This window comes from Mauremys reevesii, linkage group 14 (genome assembly GCF_016161935.1).
Source record: "Mauremys reevesii isolate NIE-2019 linkage group 14, ASM1616193v1, whole genome shotgun sequence".
In the NCBI taxonomy this organism is placed as follows: Eukaryota; Metazoa; Chordata; order Testudines; family Geoemydidae; genus Mauremys; species Mauremys reevesii.
In genome coordinates, this window is record NC_052636.1 from 27,510,141 (window position 1) to 27,529,520 (window position 19,380).

Sequence of the window (19,380 nt, forward strand, 5' to 3'; positions counted from 1 at the left end):
AAATGCTCACAACTGCCCTTCTCCCCCAGACAGGTTGCAGAATGGCGTCCATGTTTTGCTCCAGCTCATCCCAGCCTGGCGTGGGACAGAGAAGAGAAATGGCTGCAGTGGAGCCAACTCAGGTAGAGATTATCGGGGGGTTGCTGGTGGGTTCCTGCTGGAGGAGAGGGAGAGCAAATACACCGGAGATGGGAAGGTTTGCACAGTCTGGTTTGGAGGTTGGAGCGGGGCAGGAAATTCACAGCGTGGGGAAAGGAGGAGGCCAGGGTGTGGCAAACCTGCTGGGAGTTATTTAATAAGTGGCCTAGATTCTAGGAACAGACCCAGGAGGTTCGGAGGCGGAAATGCCCTAATTTGTGAAGAAAGAAAATAGCCCACCTCCATGGAGCTAGTCAAACTGACCAGACTCCCAGTGCTGGAGCCTGAGCTCACTAACCAGCGGCTGCTGTGAGATATGAAAGGGGCACCCATGAGTCAGGCTTATTGGAGCTGCCTCTCCCTTCATATCTCGCTCCTCACAATGAGGAGGTTATTGGGCTTCCTACCAGGGAGTTTTCCCTGAACCCTGCTAGGGGCTCCATCTCCTGTATCAGTCGGTGGCTAGTAGGTGTGTGATGGATCTGCTGGGAGAGACAAGGGGCTCTCTCTTCGTCCCGTCACCCTGGTATTTGCTGGATACGCTGAGCGGGGTGGGGGTGGGACTCTGTTGACTGCGATCCACCCAGAGCTTCCATTTGATTTGCTCCTCTCTGCCACAAATGGTGGGGCTGTGAGTGGGGAAAGAGGTCCTGAGTGTTGGACTCTTGCTCTTTCAGGGGCCGGTGACCTTCGAAGAGGTGGCTGTGCATTTCACCAGGGAAGAGTGGGCTCTGATGGACCCCGCTCAGAGAGCCCTCTACTGGGATGTCATGCAGGAGAACTATGAGAATGTGACCTCGCTGGGTAAGGGTTCCTGTTCCCTCTGTTCTTTCAAATGATACCTCACAAGCCATACTGTGTACAAAATTGATCATAATTTTCTAGAAGAGTGAACACAGGGGTGTAGACAGATACAGTGTCTGTGTGTGTGTGTGTGTGTGTTCCCAGCAGATATGTGGGTATTTCAATCCCTCACAAACATAGTGTTTGGCATCTTCAAGGACCTGGGGAACTGGTCCTGGGAATTCACTGGTTTACCAAGTGTGACACTGTATGGAATTGTGAGACATTTTGGTATTAATAATAAAATAATAATATAATCTGATAAAATTGCAATGAATCGTGCTAGTTATGCCATGTAAGGTGTCAGTGAAAATGTTATGATTTGCCAAGTATGATAATTTTGTTTCTATGTTTGTATCACCTTTGTATTGTGAGTTATAGATATGTAGGGTATATCTGTATTTCCAGACTTGTGCAGTGTTTCTGGGTGACACCCCCAGATATATTGGCATCAGCACTGCCCCCTGTTTGATGGCCCATTGAGAGTCATCAGCTGTATAATGAGCCCATGGAAAGGACCAAGGGGATACACCTATTGAGTCAGCAAGACATGCCGGGGTATGCCTGTGTAATGAGAACTTCAAGGCTTTTCCATGCCACGTGCTGTGAATCTTGTATTTGGGACACAGGAAGTACAAGCCACACGGCAAAAGGAATGTAAAGGGCAGCTGCATCATCTCCATTTTGTCTTCATTCCCCCTTCCTACCTCTGGAGCAACTCCTCTACAAACTGAACCCTGGAACAAAGGACTGAATAACCCATCCAAGCTGTGGATGTGTTCCAGACAGACTTTCAAGCCAGCAACTCACCAATACTGCTAAGAACCTGATATATCCATTTTGGAATGTATCTGACTGCTTTCCCATTTAACTTCTTTCTGTCTTTCTTTCGTTTAAACCTTTAGTTTAGATGCTAAAGGATTGTCTGGAAGGATGGAATTTTGGGTAATATCCAAACCTATACTGACCTGGTGATGTGGCTGTGACCCTTTGGGGTCAGAGGAACACTTTGTTTATGTGAGCAGAGTTTTTAAATAACCTCTCACTGTACTGGACCTCGCTGCTGATTAGGAGCCAGAGAACTGGGATGGAATAAAGGGGGCCGTGTGATTTCTTTTTTCAGCTTCTCGATAACCCAGTTGGTGACTGGTCAGTGAGTTTAACTTCAGTGTTAACCAGCAGTTCTGGGAGCATCTGCTCTCCCTTTTTCAGCCTGCCCTAACTTTGGCATTTTCAGTGAGAACTGCCCCTGGCCCACCAGGCCACACTAAGCACTGAAGTTAAATTAATAGAATGTTTGTTTTTTTATGACCAAGTCTTATGAAATCAACTGAACTCCTTTGTTTTCTTTCATCTGAGCAGGGTTTCTAGTTTTCCAGCGTGATGTGATCTCCCAGCTGGAACAAGGGGAAGAGCCATGGGTCCCAGACCTCCAGGGTGCAGAGGAAAGAGAGATCCTGAGAACTCCCTGCACAGGTGAGGAAACATTAAACCACCTCAGAATCTGTAAGTGCCTGAAGGAAACATCTGGAATGCCTAACAAAGCCCTTGGGAGGTCTCTCAGTTCATTATTGTCCCTAGCAGGGGTCGTATCATCAGGGTAAATATAGTTCATGGCTTCCTATAGATCCTAGCAGACACCAGGCAGTAGCTTCCTCCCTTCCCCCTGCGTATTTGGATGGGATGTGAAGGCTGAATTCATCCCCCTCCTCTCTCCTATTTGGGGGAAGAGTTTGGGGGAGTTCAGCTCCTGATTTTTATTTGACCTGTCTTCAGCACTTGTTTTTGTTTGGTCTTCCCCTTTCCATCCCTGTTTGAGGTTTCTGTCTCTGTCACAGCAGGTGATGCAATGGCATGTGAGAAAGAGGAGCAGAATTCTCAGCCTGAAAATGTTGAGCCAGTGGGTAAAAACAGAACATTATCGCAAAGATCAAAAAGGAATGTGTCCAGGAGTCATGAGCAGGGAAAATCCTGGGAGATTCAGCACAGACCAAAAACAGATGAAGGAAACCAGCCAGGGAAGAAAGTGGATAAATTTATTTCCTCTTGGGGAACTCAGAAGGTCCTCATGGAAACCACAACACAGCAGGATATCCTCAGCCGAAAGAGAAAAAATACATGCAGTGAGTGTGGGAAAAGCTTCACTCAAAGATCAGCCCTTTCTGTTCATCAGAGAATCCACGCAGGGGAAAGGCCCTTTGAATGCTGTGAGTGTGGGAAATGCTTCACTAGCAGCTCAAACCTTTCTCAACATCAGAGAATCCACACAGGAGAGGCCCTTTGAATGCCGTGAGTGTGGGAAATGCTTCACTAGCAGCTCAGACCTTTCTAAACATCAGAGAATCCACACAGGGGAAAGGCCCTTTGAATGCCATGAGTGTGGGAAAAGCTTCACTAGCAGCTCAGACCTTTCTAAACATCAGAGAATCCACACAGGGGAGAGGCCCTTTGAATGCAGTGAGTGTGGGAAAAGCTTCACTCAAAGATCAGCCCTTTCTAAACATCAGAGAATCCACACAGGGGACAGGCCCTATGAATGCACTGAGTGCGGGAAAACCTTCAATCGCAGTTCGCACCTTATTAGGCATCAAACAATCCACGGAGGAGAGAGGCCCTATGAATGCCGTGAGTGTGGAAAATGCTTCACTAGCAGCTCAAACCTTAGATTTAATTTACCCTGGTTCCTCAACTGTTGCTACAGCTCTAGTACCCATCAATCCAAAGACTGAGAGAAATGGAGAGTTCCAACCATTGTCCTTTTAGTATCTTATTGTTCCTCTCTCTGTTTTTTGTGCTGGCCTTTCTATTCTATCATTTTCTGCCTTTGTTTAGTGGTAACAGTTGGTTTCCATCACTCACGTTTATTTGTTTAAATCTCTATCCGTTGTTAAATAAATTTTTTGCTTGTTCGATAACTGTACTCAGGTGCTGTGTGAGATACAGTAGCAATGGTCCACAGTAAAACTAGTAACCTGGGATACTTGGGGAAGAGAGGATCTGGGATTTCACCGAGTATCTGGTGATCCGGGCTGGACCCCAGAGGGGGACACATTGAAGTAACTCAGGGGTTAGGGTGGCTGCTGTAGCTCAGAGGAGGGTGCTTGAGTTCCAGCAGGCTGGTGAGTTTGGTCACTAACATCCAGCTGCCAAATGCAAAACTCCCTCTTCCTTGTGGCAGGTGGCAACAAGGAGACTCACAGCCCTCAGCACCCTGAGAGGGTCACAATGTGTCTCTATGTTGATCCACCTGTCAAATTCACACAGGGAAAGCGCCCGATAGCACAAAACTGCCCTATGAAATCATGGAACATGTGCTCTTCGCTCTGTGAAAGCATGTAAAGAATCCAAGCGCTGGAGGACAGGGTTTGGGTCCAGAGCGACCTAGACAAATTGGAGGATTGGGCCAAAAGAAATCTGAGGAGGTTCAACAAGGAGAAGTGCAGAGTCCTGCACTTAGGAGGGAAGAATCCCAGGCACTGCCACAGACTGGGGACTGACTGAGTGAGGGGGGTTTCATAGCAGCCTTCAACTACCTGAAAGAGCAGCAGTGTGGGCTTTCTCCTGGCCACTTTTGCTGGGCTGGGCAGGCGTCCTGGAGGCCTTTCTAGAAGAGAATTGGGAACTGAGTTAGAAAAACCAATGTGAAAACCAGAACCTCAGGTTTAGACTCATTTATTTATAATATTAAATCTTCAATTCTAGTGTCACAGTCAATACAATTGCTTCAGCCTGATAGTTGCCCAAAGGGAAACTTAACGTCTCTCCAAGGGGAGTGGAGAGAAAACACTTTTCAGAGTCCAAGAGAGACAAGGCGGGTGAGGGTAAGAGCTTGCAGAGGACCAACCTCTGTTGGTGAAAGAGCTGTGGAGATAACCCAACACCCTTCTTCAGTTCTGTGTAGCCTGGAAGGTCGTCTCCTCCATAACCAGCAGTTAGAACATAAGAACAGCCACACTGAGTCAGACCAGTTCATCTCACCCATTCTCCCGAAAGTGGCCAATGCCCGGCACCCCAGAGGACCCCTGGGACCAACATGGATACACCACCACCACAAACAAGGTTAAAAGTCAATGCACGGGAAGAAGGATCTTGTGTTTCAGTCCTTATGTCCTAGTCCCATCATGTGGCCATTTCCTTTTCTTCCTTTCTGTTAAAAGCTTTGGTGTTTTGCACAGAAACATTATTTCCCCAGGAGAGACCCAGGAGTGGGGGCTGCATTCCTGTACCAAACAGTCACTGGAAGGGGGCAGACAGAGGCCTTTAGGATGAGGCGTCCGTCACTGTCAAAAGATCATCTCCCTCCTGCAGGTCACTGGCAGCCTGAATTTGTTCCTTATCCTCCCAGAGTCTGGGGGCTGGAATCAGCACTACCCAGCCCCTCCGTATGTAGCAGGAACAAACACAAACCTGGTCTTTAAAACAAGCTGTCCCCTTCCTTCTCAGGAAAGATTTTTCTATGATTGAAGTTGAGCTTCAGTTCCGCTCTCCTAGGGCTGGGGCTGGTGTGGGGCCAGCTCCCAATGAGCTCTATTTTCACCTTTGCCCCCTTTCAGTCACTCTGGGATGGTAACTCTGCTCCCAGCTGTCAGGCAGCTTCCAGCCCATCCACCCTACTCACTACCTCTGTGGTCATGTGTCACTCCCTCTGCCAGCACACAGAGTCTGCAGGAAAGCTACTCTTGCCAGATGCATTGGTGGTATAGTGGTGTGTGTAGGTGCTTTCCAAGCAGTTGATCTGGGTTTGATTCCCAGCCAATGCAATAATGGCTTTTCTCTTTTGTTGTTTCCTCATCTGGAAGTGGTTTCATTTCAGTCACATTGTGTTACAATCACATTATCTATAGAATGAGACAATAAATGCGTCAAAGTCCAGCAGGTCATGCAGGTGCTGTGGTATGGCCCCTTTCTGAGGGCCTGGAACACCCATTGCACATCTTCCTCTCTCCACTGTTGAAGAGCAGAGCTAATTTTGATTCCCTTAGGAGTCCATCTAGAGGCTGCTAAGCTGAATTCATGTTGGCCCAGTAGCCAGCACTGGGGCTCCCCTACTAAGAGCTAAAATCACTAAAAGAGCTGAACTTACTGAGCTGAGATCACTGAGTGCTGTGTTAACTAGTGGGGGAGCCTGAAGATCTCTTGCTAAGCGGCTGGCAGAGTTGAGCAGTTGGCAGCGTGTTGGAGCAGCCCATGGAACAGTGAGCGGAGTGGAGCAGTTTGCGGGGATGGCTGGAGCGGCTCACGGGTCGGCTGGAGGAGCGGCACAGCTGGTGGAGTGGAGCAGCAGAACTCCACGGAGAGGTGGAGCAGTTGGCCCTGGCCCACGTAAGGTGCCCCTTAACACCCTCTGTGTGTCTCCCCACTCCATCTCCACCCGTGCTGGGGGCTAAAACTCTGCAGATAAACTTTTGAACTCGGGGGTGGCACTGACCAGAGACTTTCGGGTTGTTGGACTTTGGGGTGATTGGACTTAAGACCCTAAGGGGGAAAGGACAGTGCCAAACATACTTGGAGATGGGTTTTTGTTGCTTATGGTTTGTGTTATAATCCTATTTGTGGTGTTTCTCCAATGTGATGCCGCATTGTTTCCCTCCTTTATTAAAAGGATTTTGCTACACTCAGATTCCGTGCTTGCGAGAGGGGAAGTTTTGCCTCCTAGAGGCACCCGGGGGGGTGGTATGTAATTGTCCCAGGTCACTGGGTGGGGGCTCGAGCCGGTTTTGCATTGTGTTATTGAAACGGAACCCCTGGATACTGAACCCAGCCCTTGATGCTGCCAACTCAGAGGGGCAGAAGGGCTACATTTATATTAAACACCTACTATACATAATAAAATAAATCTGACAGAAACAAAACCTAGGAAAAGTTTATTCTTTCTGTGTCTTATTTAAAGTTTTACAGTAATCTCTTGCTTCAGAATGCCTGATGGGTCACCCATAGTGTTTGCAGTAGGATTCAGCATGTGGCTTGGCAGCTGACTCTTTACTGATTCATGAACAGCTGGTAGCTCAATATTAATCTGAGATAGATCCTATATGCAGAAGCACAACTCTGTATATATAGGGAGGGGGGGATTATTGACCTTTGTGTATATGTAATAGTTTTTGGTGTTTGTAAGACAAGGTATAATAATGAACTGTGGGAAAGTTCCTGTTTGGTGTGAGAGATGTTACCTATACCTAAATGCACTCCCCTTCCCCACTCCCAGCCCTATGCATGCTGGCTTGGGAATATCACTACTGTAGTGTCAGCTTTTAAGAGAGCTTCACATGCAGAGCCGTCACTAGGGATTTTTGCACACAAGGCAAGGAACAGAGGCAGCATGTCTGGCTCTTCCCTATTGGAGGGAAGGATCCACCAACAAATTTCTGCAAAAGAGCCGTATGTGCCGCTCCTCTCCATTGATCACAACCAGTGGCAATTCGGCAACGGGTCCCCCAGTCCCTCTCAGAGGGAAGGACTTGCTGCTGAATTGCCGCTGAAGGAGAGACTTTCTGAGCCCCTCACTTTCCGTGCCCGAGGCAAGTGCCTCACTCACCTTGCCCTCGTTACGGCAATGTTCACATGCACCACGTCTAGTATTATGGTAAGTTAAAACAAGCTACAGTACATTGGGACATTAATGCTCTATTACAGTGTTTGCATTAGCATATAACACTGAACAGACTAGTTAGGGCCAGCTTTAGGAAGTTTGGGGCCCACCCAATTCAAACATTTTCATGGCCCCAGCAGGGATGACTTAAAAAAAGAAAAAAAAAGGTTAAAGAAAAAGCCTTTCCTTTCTTAGCAACCGGTTCCCTATAAAAAGTTCTGATTTAAGGGATGTGCCAGAGTATGTATTTTTGGTACCAATAGGGTTACCATATGTCCATATTTAAAAATTCCTCCCGGACAGCAGTTTAAGAACCAAAAAGTCTGACATGTCTGGGAAAATGCGGCTGTATGTTAAACCTACCTACAGTTATTTTTTAAAAAGATGGGACTGAACTAGAAATGAGCTCCATTTCACATGTGTGGGTCCCCGCCACTCCCTGGGAGTGTGCTAGGGTGACCACATGTCCCGATTTTATAGAGACAGTCCCAATTTTGGGGTGATTTTCTTATATAGGATCCTAGTAACCTCCACTCCCTCCTTTATTAAAAGGATTTTGCTACATTTGGACTCTGTGCTTGTGAGTGGGGAAGTATTGCCTCCTAGAGGCGCCCAGGGGGGGTGGTATGTAATTGTCCCAGGTCACTGGGTCGGGGCTCGAGCCGGTTTTGCATTGTGTTATTGAAACGGAACCCCTGGATACTGAACCCGGCCCTTGATGCTGCCAACTCAGAGGGGCAGAAGGGTTACACCCCATCCGGATTTTTCACACTTGCTGTCTGGTCACCCTAGGGTGTGCACATGTGTGGGTACCAGCTGCTCTCTTCTCCCATCATTGAAGCAGGTGTGCAGGGTTAGTGCCCAGGGAATTGCAGGGCACCAGGGGACATGGGGCTGGCTGCAGGCAGGACAAGGGGTGCAGCAATGGCTGGAGACAGGGGTGGGTGGGGTGGGCTGGCTGGCTTCAAGCAGGGCCATAGGGGGGTGCGGCAGGGGTTGGCTGGAGACAGGGCAGGGGGTGCGGGTACAGGGGGTACAGACCACCCGGTATGGTAAGTGCTCCCTCCTCCTCCTCCCTCTCCCACCAGGGGCTCCCCTGTTTTCACAGCCCTGGCCATGTACACAGCTGCCGGAGCCCTGGGGAGGTGTCAGGGCTCCAGTGGCTATTTAAAGGGCTGGGATGATAGAAGCAATGGGAGCCACGGACTTTTAAAGTAGCCCACAGATCCCCACAGCCCTACCCCAGGGCTCCAGCAGTGTGGCTGTGGTGGCAATTTAAAGGGCCCCCAGGCCCTTTAAATTGTCCCCTGGAGAAGCCGGGCCACCCTGGTACAGTGCACCGACTCTTGCCAATACACCGAACCGGGGCTTGGGCACGGGACCCTCTTAGGGGCAGGGCCCGATTCAGGGGAATTGGTTGAATTGCCCTAAAGCCGGCTCTGCCAGTATATCCAGGACATTACTAGCACACTTTTCCCCCACCAATACCTAGTAGTTGCACTGTCATCTCCCATAGCTACTTACGTTGCAGCTTTATTGTTAAAACTAAATTGGGAAGAAAGACGACTGATTCAGAACTTGTTTAATGGTTACTTTCTTGCTAAAGGGTGTAGTGGGGTGTAGACTTGGAGAGATGAAGGTTTCTATGATGTAGGCAAGATCAAGTATTTTATCCAAAACCAGAATACGAATGGTGCTGGTCTTCTTGGTGTCTGACCTTGAACTATTGTCAAAAGTTTGAGGGTGACTCTTCTCCTTCCTCATATTTTGCTGAGGATTCCATTGATAAAGGGATTGGCCTCAAATACCTGGTTGTAGGACTCTTCCACGGTGTAGTTTTCATCTTGGGTTGCCCGGTCCTAATTATATTAAAGCATGTACTTTAGTCTTTGTAATTATCTGTTATAACTCGGTAGCTTTTTATGAAGGCAGGAGTAAAATAAAAGTAGCTGCAATAGTTTCATACTTAACTAACACTGAAAATGTACATAATTTAAATCAGACTCCTAATCTTAATTTTTGCTTAATAAATAAATCCATAAGAAAACTATGTTGGGAAACTGCTATAGGGAAGTGCACTTCTCCTATATAGGTCATAAGGGATCCTATCTGTCTGAAACTGGCTGCTATTTCTTTCTTTGATCTGCAGAATGACTGATGCTTTTCAGACATCAGTTGTGGGTACAGAAGGGTTTCATTGCATCTTCTCTCTTGGCACCAGCTACTGTTCTCTCTTCTTGTTGTATTGATAGTGGGTGGGTGTGTCTCACCTTTCTTTAAAATCACATATGCTAGGGACAGTCTTGTCCTCTTCTCCTCTCCTGATGTCACTGTAGATGCAGGCAGTGCAAAGTGTACTACAGTCATATAGTATCTCAAATGCAAAGCTGCATTTCAATGATCTGAGGTTTGAAGAACAATGTGGAACTCGCTGTTTTACGGGATGGCTCCATTTCATTCCTGTAGTAACATAACTGGTGATAGGAAAGCAGGGAGAGAGAGAGGTGTGTGCTCTGCAAGGCTGCTGGCAGAGAAGTGAAAATTTACATACTTCTAAATTTAATCCAGAGGCTCTCAGGTTTTTCTGCAGTTTCATACCGGAGCTCTGAGCAGTCATACTGCTCTCTTACATACAACGCAACTCCCCCACCTTTTCTGCCCTGCCTGTCCTTCCTGAACAGTTTATATCCATCCATGACAGTACTCCAATCATGTGAGTTATCCCACCAAGTCTCTGTTATTCCAATTACATCATAATTCCCTGACTGTGCCTGGACTTCTAGTTCTCCTGCTTGTTCCCCAGGCTTCTTGCATTTGTGTATAGGCACTTAAGATAACTCGCTGATTGTCCCGCTTTCTCGGTCTGAGACAGGAGTCCTCCTCTTGCAGTCTCCTGCTTGTGCTTCCTCCCGGTATCCCACTTCCCACTTACCTCGGGGCGTTGGGCTCCTTCCCCCAGTGAACCTAGTTTAAAGCCCTCCCCACTAGGTTAGCCAGCCTGCTTGCAAAGATGCTCTTCCCTCTCTTCGTGAGGTGGAGCCCGTCTCTGCCTAGCAATCCTTCTTCTTGGAAGACCATCCCATTGTCAAAGAATCCAAACCCTTCTCTCCAACACCATCTGCGTAGTCATTTGTTAAAGGTAATAAAGGTAATAATTGGAGATATACCAATCTCCTAGAACTGGAAGGGACCTTGAAAAGTCATCTAGTCCAGCCCCCTGCCTTCACTAGCAGGACCAATTTTTGCCCCAGATCCCAAAGTGGCCTCCTCAAGGATTGAACTCACAACCGTGGGTTTAGCAGGCTAATGCTCAAACCACTGAGCTATCCCTCCCCCCTGTTTAGAAGGCTCTTACCTTCTAAACAGGGATGTCTGTTTTCTAGTAAAATCACTACAAGGGAAGGAGAAAACTCAAAAGAGGTTCCTCCTGACGCTCACGTCCGTGAACCTGAATACTCTCTCAGTCCTCAAAGAGAGACCTGGAGAAGGAGACTTGCTGAAGCAAAGCCACAGGGGTCTCTGAGGTTTCCCTGGCCCCTCGCCCCTCTCCTGCCCTGGCTGATGTCAGCATCTCTCTGTGAGGTCACCACCTCCCCACCACTTTTCACCAATAGTCTGAGGTCCTGCAAAAGGCCTTTGTGATGTCACTGCCGCACCCCTCCCTTGCTGTGCTAATGTCCTGCCCTGGCCAGGCACTTTGGAGGTTTGAGCTACTCCCTGTGGATCACCCCACTCAAGGAGCATTCGTTCTAGGCAGCAAGCTGACTAGACAGGAAAACATCAGACGCTGCTCCCAATGCTACACTCAGTTTTTCAGAAATTAGTCGACTTTATGGCCAGAAGAGACCATTAGAGCATCTAATCTGACCCCCTGCATATCACAGGCCTCCTGTATGACACAAGAGCTACTTTGGGGGCAAACACATTCCAGAAAGGCATCTAGTCTTCATGAAATGACATCAGGAGATGGCGAATCCACCACTTTCCTTGGTAGCTTGTTCCTGTGGTCAATTATCCTCGCTGTTGAATATTTGTGCCTTTGTTGTAATATGAATTTGTCTCTTTTCACCTTCCAGCCATTGGGTCTTGTTAGGCCTTTCTCTGCTAGATTCAAGAGCCCTTTAATACCCAATCTTTTATCTCCATTAATGCACTTCAACACTTCAGTGAAGTCACCTTTCAATCTTCTTTTGATAAGCTGGACAGGTTGAGCTCTTTCAATAGCTCACTAGAAGGTATTTTTCTGCAGCCCTCAGGACATTTGGTGGCTCTTTGCTGCCCCAGCTCCAGTTTCACAACATCTTTTTCAAATGAGGACACCAAAACTGGAGGCAGTATTCCAGTATCAGTCTCACTGATGCCATGTCACCTCCTGTGACGTTACTGACATAATCTGTAACTGTACAGATCACCATTGCAACCGCTGTTCTATATTTGCAGACAATATTGTAGAAAGGTTGTCGTGTAAGGGGTCTATGGAGAGGTTCTGATTGGCTGATTATAATGATGCTATCTCTAGATGTGTATCATTTTTGTAGTTGATGTTATAAGTATTGGCTCTGTTCTGTCCATATTTCAAACTTGTGCTCTGCTTCTGGGGAACACCCCAGATAAGTTGGTGTCAGTTCTGCCTAGCCTGCTTGATGGCCCATTAAAGACCATCAGCTACACAATCGACCCACTGAGAGAAGGCAGATACGCCTTGTGACTCAGCAAGATCTGCAGGGACCTGCCTATGGACGAACTCTAAGGTTTTTCTATGCCACGTGCTGGATAGAGTGTCCTTGGGACAAAGAAAGCAAAGACCACATGGCAAGAGACTAGAAAAGGCTGATGCCTCGTCTCCATCTTGTCTTCAGTCCTGCTTCATACCTCTGGAGGGACTTTGCTACAAACTGAAGCTCTAGACAAAGGACTGAATGACCCATCCCAGTGGGGGATGTACTCCAGAGACTTGATTTGAACCTGCAGTTTATTCCATCACTGCTACGAGCCTGAACCAAGAACTTTCCCATTACTGTATGTGAAGGGTTAAAATCCATGTGCATTTTATATAACAACCTGGTCTATGGATTGTGGCAGCTCTTTTCCAGACCCGAAGTCCAGACTATGGTCTAGCCCACTATGACTCTTTTGATGGTTTAAATTACACTCACAGGCACTGAGGATAGAGTTACTGAAAGTTTGGGAGTGAGGAGCTGATAGGTCAGTGGTCCAGTCCCCTCACAGATGACCCCGACCTTCTGGGGTCTCAGCTCTCACACCAAATGCTCATTGTGGCTGCCAGAATCTGTGGACAGCTCGTTTAGTTTACGCCGAGGGTTGAGTCCTGCTTCGTGCACCGTGTGAGAATGAAAATCCTAAACCGCCCTTTGAAATAACGAATGCAGCAGGACGTGTTATTGTCCCTGCCCCAGAGCAGACAGACTGATGGAGAAATGCCATTGAGACCAGGGTAATACTTCACTGCTGTTCTACCTTTTTTACTTGCTACACTCCCTTCCAGCCTTATGGGGTATCAGAGCCTGGTACTGAGCCTGAGCCGAGATATCTACACTGCAAATTTACCACCCCACAGCCCAAGCCCCGGGAGCCTGAGCTGGTATGGGGCAGCCCTGGGTGTTTCATTGCAGTGTGGACATAAGCCTATTGTGTTTCATTTCTTAGGTTCTGCTGCCATCGTGTGGCCATTTCCTTCCCCTCCTTTCTGTCCAAAGCGCAGAGCCCAGTTCCTCCAGGGGGAGAAGGACGTCTCTCTTCTTTCCTTCCTCAACAGCCCCCTTCCCTGGGGAGCCCTTTGCTGGGGTCTGGGTGGGGAACAGCCATTTCTGAGGATTAATTTCACACCATATTGGGTGTTGATATATAGATTTTACAGCCAGACTAGATCAGTAGGTACCTCTGCTCTGACCTGATTCAGAACAGAGTCCAGAGAATTTTACCCAGTGACTCCTACATCCACCCCAAGATCTTCTGGCTGAACGAGGAGGGTTCATTCAGAAAGTCATCGTGTTTGGGTGTAAAGGTGTGAAATGATGGGGAAATTGGCACATCTTTCAAGTTTAAATGTTGTAACTTCTACATCTAGACCGGGGTGGCCAACCTGAGCCTGAGAAGGAGCCACAATTTCCCAGCGTAACTGCCAAACGTGCACCTTTGTATGCAACTACTGAGTCAATTGTGAGCCTTCCCATCATTGTCCTTTGCTCTTAACCCTGAGGCTATTGCCCCATCATTGGGGCCATTTCCCGCCTCTTTCATACAGAAGCACAATTTACTTTGCACAGACACAGGAACAGCAAGATCTTTCTCTGTCCCTTGTGCAAAGCAGGAGGCCAAATTCCATGGAAACAATGGACAAGCAGGGGGCTCTGGGCACATCCAGCCCTGGCCGTGAGATGTTCCCTCCCCTCTTTCTTTATGCTGCTGCTGCTATTTCATGGATTGTCTGGGATGGGGAAAAAGCTGAGTTCACTCCAGGTGGAGGGGGAAAGAACCCTGAAAATCTCAGGACCCAACCCTGCTACCAGGATCACTGAGGTGCTGGGAATCTGCCTGGGAAAGGGACTGTGTGAATTGTCAAGTTGGGGAATGAATAACAATCTACAAGATCCACCTCATTAAGCACTGACACAGGCTAATCCTGCTTCCGATAGAAGGGAAACTGGGAGCCATTCTTTGCTGTTCAGCCATGGAAATAGTGACCCAATTGCACCGCAGTGAATGTGCTGGGGAAAGCTGGACTTCACAGGCAGGTGGAAATAGCAGATCCTAGAAATACCTGGCGCTTCCCACACCACTGCTGCCACCAGGGCCTCACAGCATCCCCCACTATGACCTTGCAGCAGGGGATTGCAGCACCCCCAACCCAATGCAGGGGAGATGGCTGAGTGTATCTCTGCACCCTGAGACCAGGGCACCCACTCTCTCTGCCCCACACATAGAATCTGGCCCTGCTGAAAAGTGACCCCTATGAATAAGTCACCTCCAGGAGAGCAGGATTGGTCCTCAGAGAGGGGAATGGGCTTCTCATGAAGCTTATAGGTCACTGGATGCTCTGGAAACAGGAGGGCTCTGAGTGTAACCCATAGCAAACACAACCTGCTAGGGGATGTAGCTCAGTGGTTGAGCACATGCTTTGTGTGTATGAGGCCCTGGGTTCAATCCCCAGCATTTCCATTATCCTTTTTTTCACCCTGCTGCTTTGCTCATGCCCAGAGGGGATGTGGCCCACCAGTCTCCCTGCACCAGTTTCAGTCCTGCTCAGTGAGGGGCAAGTGACAATTGCATGGAAGGTCGGGGGGGGGTTCTGCTCCTAAGTCACCTCGGTACGTTTAAGATTCCCACCCACTGTGCTGCTTGGGACAATGGTAGATGAGAAGGGTGAATCCTCCAGCACTGGAGGGAAAGGTCCCATCTGCACAGCCTGAGAGGCAAGGAAACAGAGGGGCAGTCAGTGCTCAGGGAGGAGAGAGGTCAGTGATTTACTCCCAGCAGGGGACACTGTCTTTTTGAGTATCAGAGGGGTGGCCGTGTTAGTCTGGAGCTGTAAAAGGCGACAGAATCCTGTGGCGCCTTCTAGACTAACAGACGTATTGGCGCATGAGCTTTCATGGGTGAATCCCCACTTCGTCAGATGAATGGAGTGGGAATTCTGTGCCTGGCTAGCCAACTACAAAAGCAGTTTCTCCTCCCTTGGTGATCACATCTCAACTGCTAGAAGAGGGTCTCATCCTCCCTGATTGAACTAACCTCCTTATCTCTAGACTGGTTCTTGCCTGCATACTTATACCTGCCCCTGCAAATTTCCACTACATTCACCTGACGAAGTGGGATTCACCCACGGAAGCTTATGCGCCAATACGTCTGTTAGTCTGTAAGGTGCCACAGGACTCTGTCTTTTTGATTCGAGTGCTGCTGGCTTGGGATGGTGCTGACGATGGATAGAAAAAAGGCTGGAGTCAATGGCAGATGGGACCACAGAAGGGGAAGGGGAATGGCAGCCCCACAGAAGGTCCTCGGTGCTCAGATGCCCCAGTTATTGCACCCTGGCCTATCCTAGAGAGAGAAAAGACACCGAGGGACCCAGCCCCCCTACAGTGATCCCATGGACAAGAACCCAGTTAGGAGTGGGGTAAAGGTTCCCTCTGGGCAAAGGGGAGCTGAAATCCCTCCACGTCCTGGAATTTAAGCAATGAAAGCTTCAAACCCTGCACGGGTGTGGGCTGAGGTGCATCAGCAGAAGGTTGGGCTGGACAGGGGTGGCAGGTTTGTATAATTTTTGGTGGTGCCCAGAATGGGACCAAGTCCTGCCCACCTGCCACACACACCCGTGTAAGGCTCTGGGAAGGAGTTTGGTTGTGGGAGGGAGAGGGGTTGGGCTCTGGGAGAGTTTGGGTGCAGGGTCAGGGGGTTGTGGTGAAGGAGGCAGTGTGGGGGGCAGGCTCTTGGAGGGAGTTTGGGTGCAGGTGTGGGGTCTGGGCTGGGGCAGGAGGTTGCAGGAGAGGGTGAGGGTGCAGCATTTACCTCAGGCATCTCCCGAAAGCCCCTAAGCTGGAGGGCCGGGGGCATCTGTGCGCATCGCTGCCCGCAGACTCCAACCCTGCAGCTCCCATTGCCACAGTTGGCAGTTGGGGCGGGGGCAGCATGTGGAGACCCCCCCCCCCCACCACAGTTGTTCTTCTCACAGCTGGCTGATGGGGGGCAGCAGGGGTTCTACCAAATCTGGAGGAATCTCTCTGTGCCCCACTGTTAGTTCTCCATCCTGTCTCCCCCTAACAACATGCACCACTCCCCTCCCCATTATCAATGTTTTAGAGAGACCCCTCCCTCCCTTTATGGGATACAGACTCTCTGTGACAGAGACTGACTGGGGCTCCTCTCTGCATGGCCCCAGTGAGGAAGAAAAGAGACTGGGGGAGGGGGAGAAGATGGGCAGAAGGAGTCTAATGGGGCAAAGCCAGAATAGAGATTTTCTTCCTGTTAAAATGTACTGGAGTCTCATCGCTGAAAAGCCGCATCTTGAGTTAAGTTTGAACCAGCAGCCTTTCAATTACCAGGCAAAGGTGTGAACCACAGAGACTAATAACTGCCTGCTTCCCAAATGTGTTTAAAAAACATCTTCAGGGTGCAACTGGTTAGTGCAGAGGGCTATCTGTTGGGGTTATGAGTTCAAGCTTTCTCTCAAGCCCTTGTTTCTCTTACCTGTGTGGTTTGTTTTGACTAATTCATATACAAAGTGCTATACTAGAAAAAGGAGAGTAAGTTCTAAAATGTAGAGGTGGGTGCATACTTTAGAAACATCGCCCTGTGCTGCCATTAGTTCCAGCAGATTGTTCACTGGAAGGGCAAATTGATTTCTTTGCTGCTGAGAAAGATGCCAGGACAGGTCTGTGGGCACCAGATCTCTCTGCTTCTTCCAGCTCCTTCCCTGCCCCAGTCACTGCTGTAGGAGGATCCTATATGCACTGAGCCTAAACATTTTCCTGGGCCTTCTTAGCATAGTTGGCAGCATGTCAGTCTCATACTCAGTAGGTCCTGAGCTCACACCTCAGAAAAGACAATGGTTTTCTGCTCCTGCTTCAGATTTTCTAAAGGAAATCAGAGAAAAGAAGCTATAGAAGAGTGGTTCCTAGACACTCTAACACACACAGATTTTTCTAAGGCATTAACTTTTCCTTCTCTGTGGAGTTTGTATTCTCCATAGAGCAAAATAAAACAAAAACATGCAAGTCTAAGACTAATACAGTATGAAACTCAATACAGATAAAATCTCACCCTCAGAGATCTTCCAACAAGCTTTTTTTGCAGACTAGATTTATTTCTTGTCTGGGCCCAATCTTTGCACCTGGTATAGTCCTTGTTCCAGCTCAGGTGGTAGCTAGGGGATTTCTCATGACTGCAGCCACCTTTCTTCTGTTCCACCCCCTTATACAGCTTTGGTACAAGGCAGGAATCTTTTGTCTCTCTCCTGGTGTAGGAATGTTACACTTCTTAAGCTGAAGTGGTTCCCACGCCCCCACACTCAATCAGGAGACTCATAGATAAAGCGCTGACCAGGTGCATACCATTGGGATACACAAGGGATGAAGCACCAATTAGGGGAGGGGGCGAAGTAGTTGGATTATGTTAGCACATGCGCATAATAGAATGATTTATGTAACCATTATAATAAAGACGTGGAAAACCCGCTTGAGGCGCTCCACTGGGATTGACTGACGGACTTGGCTTGATTCATTACTACATCTGGTGACCCCGACGTGATACCCCCCTGCTCACCGGCTGGAATAGCCCCCGATGCATCAACCCTCGCTGAATAGCCCCATTTCGTGAGTATGGGGGGGCAATTGTCAGCTCAGCAGAAGTTTCATGCAAAAAAGCTGCAAAATATTACACGACAGACTGGCAGGCCAGTTTCTGGGTCAGTTAGAAAAGCTATTAATTGAAATCAATCGCCAATGTCCTTGGTACCCGGATCACGGGTCACTGTCAGTAGAAGATTGGATAAAGATAGGGGCAACACTGCACGCAGAGCCTAGAGCTGCGGTGCAATGGCTCCTGCTTTGGCAGCGATGTACAGAGGCTCTGGATTCAATCAGAGTTGGAGCATTATCCAGGGCTATCCTTCTCACCCCCGCGCCTTCGGCCCTCCCTCCTTACCCTCGGATCTTGCCTCCCATGCCGCTTGAGGCGGTACCCGAATGCCATGATGCATGTCTGGGTACAGATGGCTCTTCATGGCCAAATCTTTGGCCGTCCCCTTTTCAGGCAATGATACACAGGGAGGAGATGGGAGAATTGAGCAGCGAGGGAGAATTGAGCAGCAAGGAGAAAGAACAGAGCTCCACAGAGAAGGGAGAATTGAGCAGCGAGGGAGAATTGAGTAGCAAGGAGACAGAACAGAGCTCCACAGAGATAACGGAGCTACTGGCTGCCTTCCCAGTAACACATCGCCCAGGCAACGCAGAGGGGGAGGTGGAAGTGGAAATCACAGCCCTCCCCTATCCTGTTCTCCGAGAGGCAAGACAAGTAGTTACTGAGTCTGAATTGGAATCCACCTTTACCCGAGGCATGTTAGAAGAAATTAATCATCACAAGAAAGAAATACAGCGGCTGCAGAAAGAAATCGAACGCCATAAGAAGGCATTGGGGGGGGGCCCATACTCCCGAGCAATTGTATGGAGCAGGACAGTTCGCCGCTATACGAGAGCAGGCAGATAATCCTGATGCCCTGTGGGAATTAATAAGGAAACTCGCTTATCGGTATCCCCCTTGAGGGACTGGCGGATACTGGAGCTGACGTTACAGTCATCTCCGCTTGGCAGTGGCCATTCACCTGGGACAGGTTTAAAGTGCCAGCCATTTGGGAGTGGGCAGATTGCAGGCTGCTCAACAAAGCACCCGATGGATTGCTATGACTTTGAGAGAAGGGGAAAGGAGATTTTCCTTAAACCCTATATCATGGATATTGCTGTATCCCTATGGGAAGAGACTTGTTATTACATTTTACTGTTTATGATTGAGGCCAGGCTGTTAGTGCCTGGCCAAGTTTTGTCGCTTGTGTTTGGGTGTAGTTAAGCCCCCCTTTTTTTTTTTTAGATGTCCGCCAAGTTTTAGCAGCTAATGGTGTTTTGATTGATTTAGCTTTTTTAGTTAACTCATTGTGTTCACATTTTACCATTCATGATTGAGTTTACTGCCCTTTCCCTTGTATGGTTAACCAGTACCCCTGTGTGGGTGGAATAGTGGCCACTGCCCCAAGAGAAGCTTTTGCATTGTATCACTTATGTGAGGAACAATACCAGGTGGGC

The 19,380-nt window shown here is 48.6% G+C and overlaps 1 non-coding gene across 1 annotated transcript; it reads left to right on the forward strand.

Moving 5' to 3' along the window:
• The first annotated feature begins 14,677 nt into the window (after positions 1–14,677).
• On the forward strand, positions 14,678–14,749 carry TRNAT-UGU. The gene has a single exon. It is a non-coding gene; the product is annotated as a tRNA-Thr (tRNA).
• Positions 14,750–19,380: the final 4,631 nt, after the last annotated feature.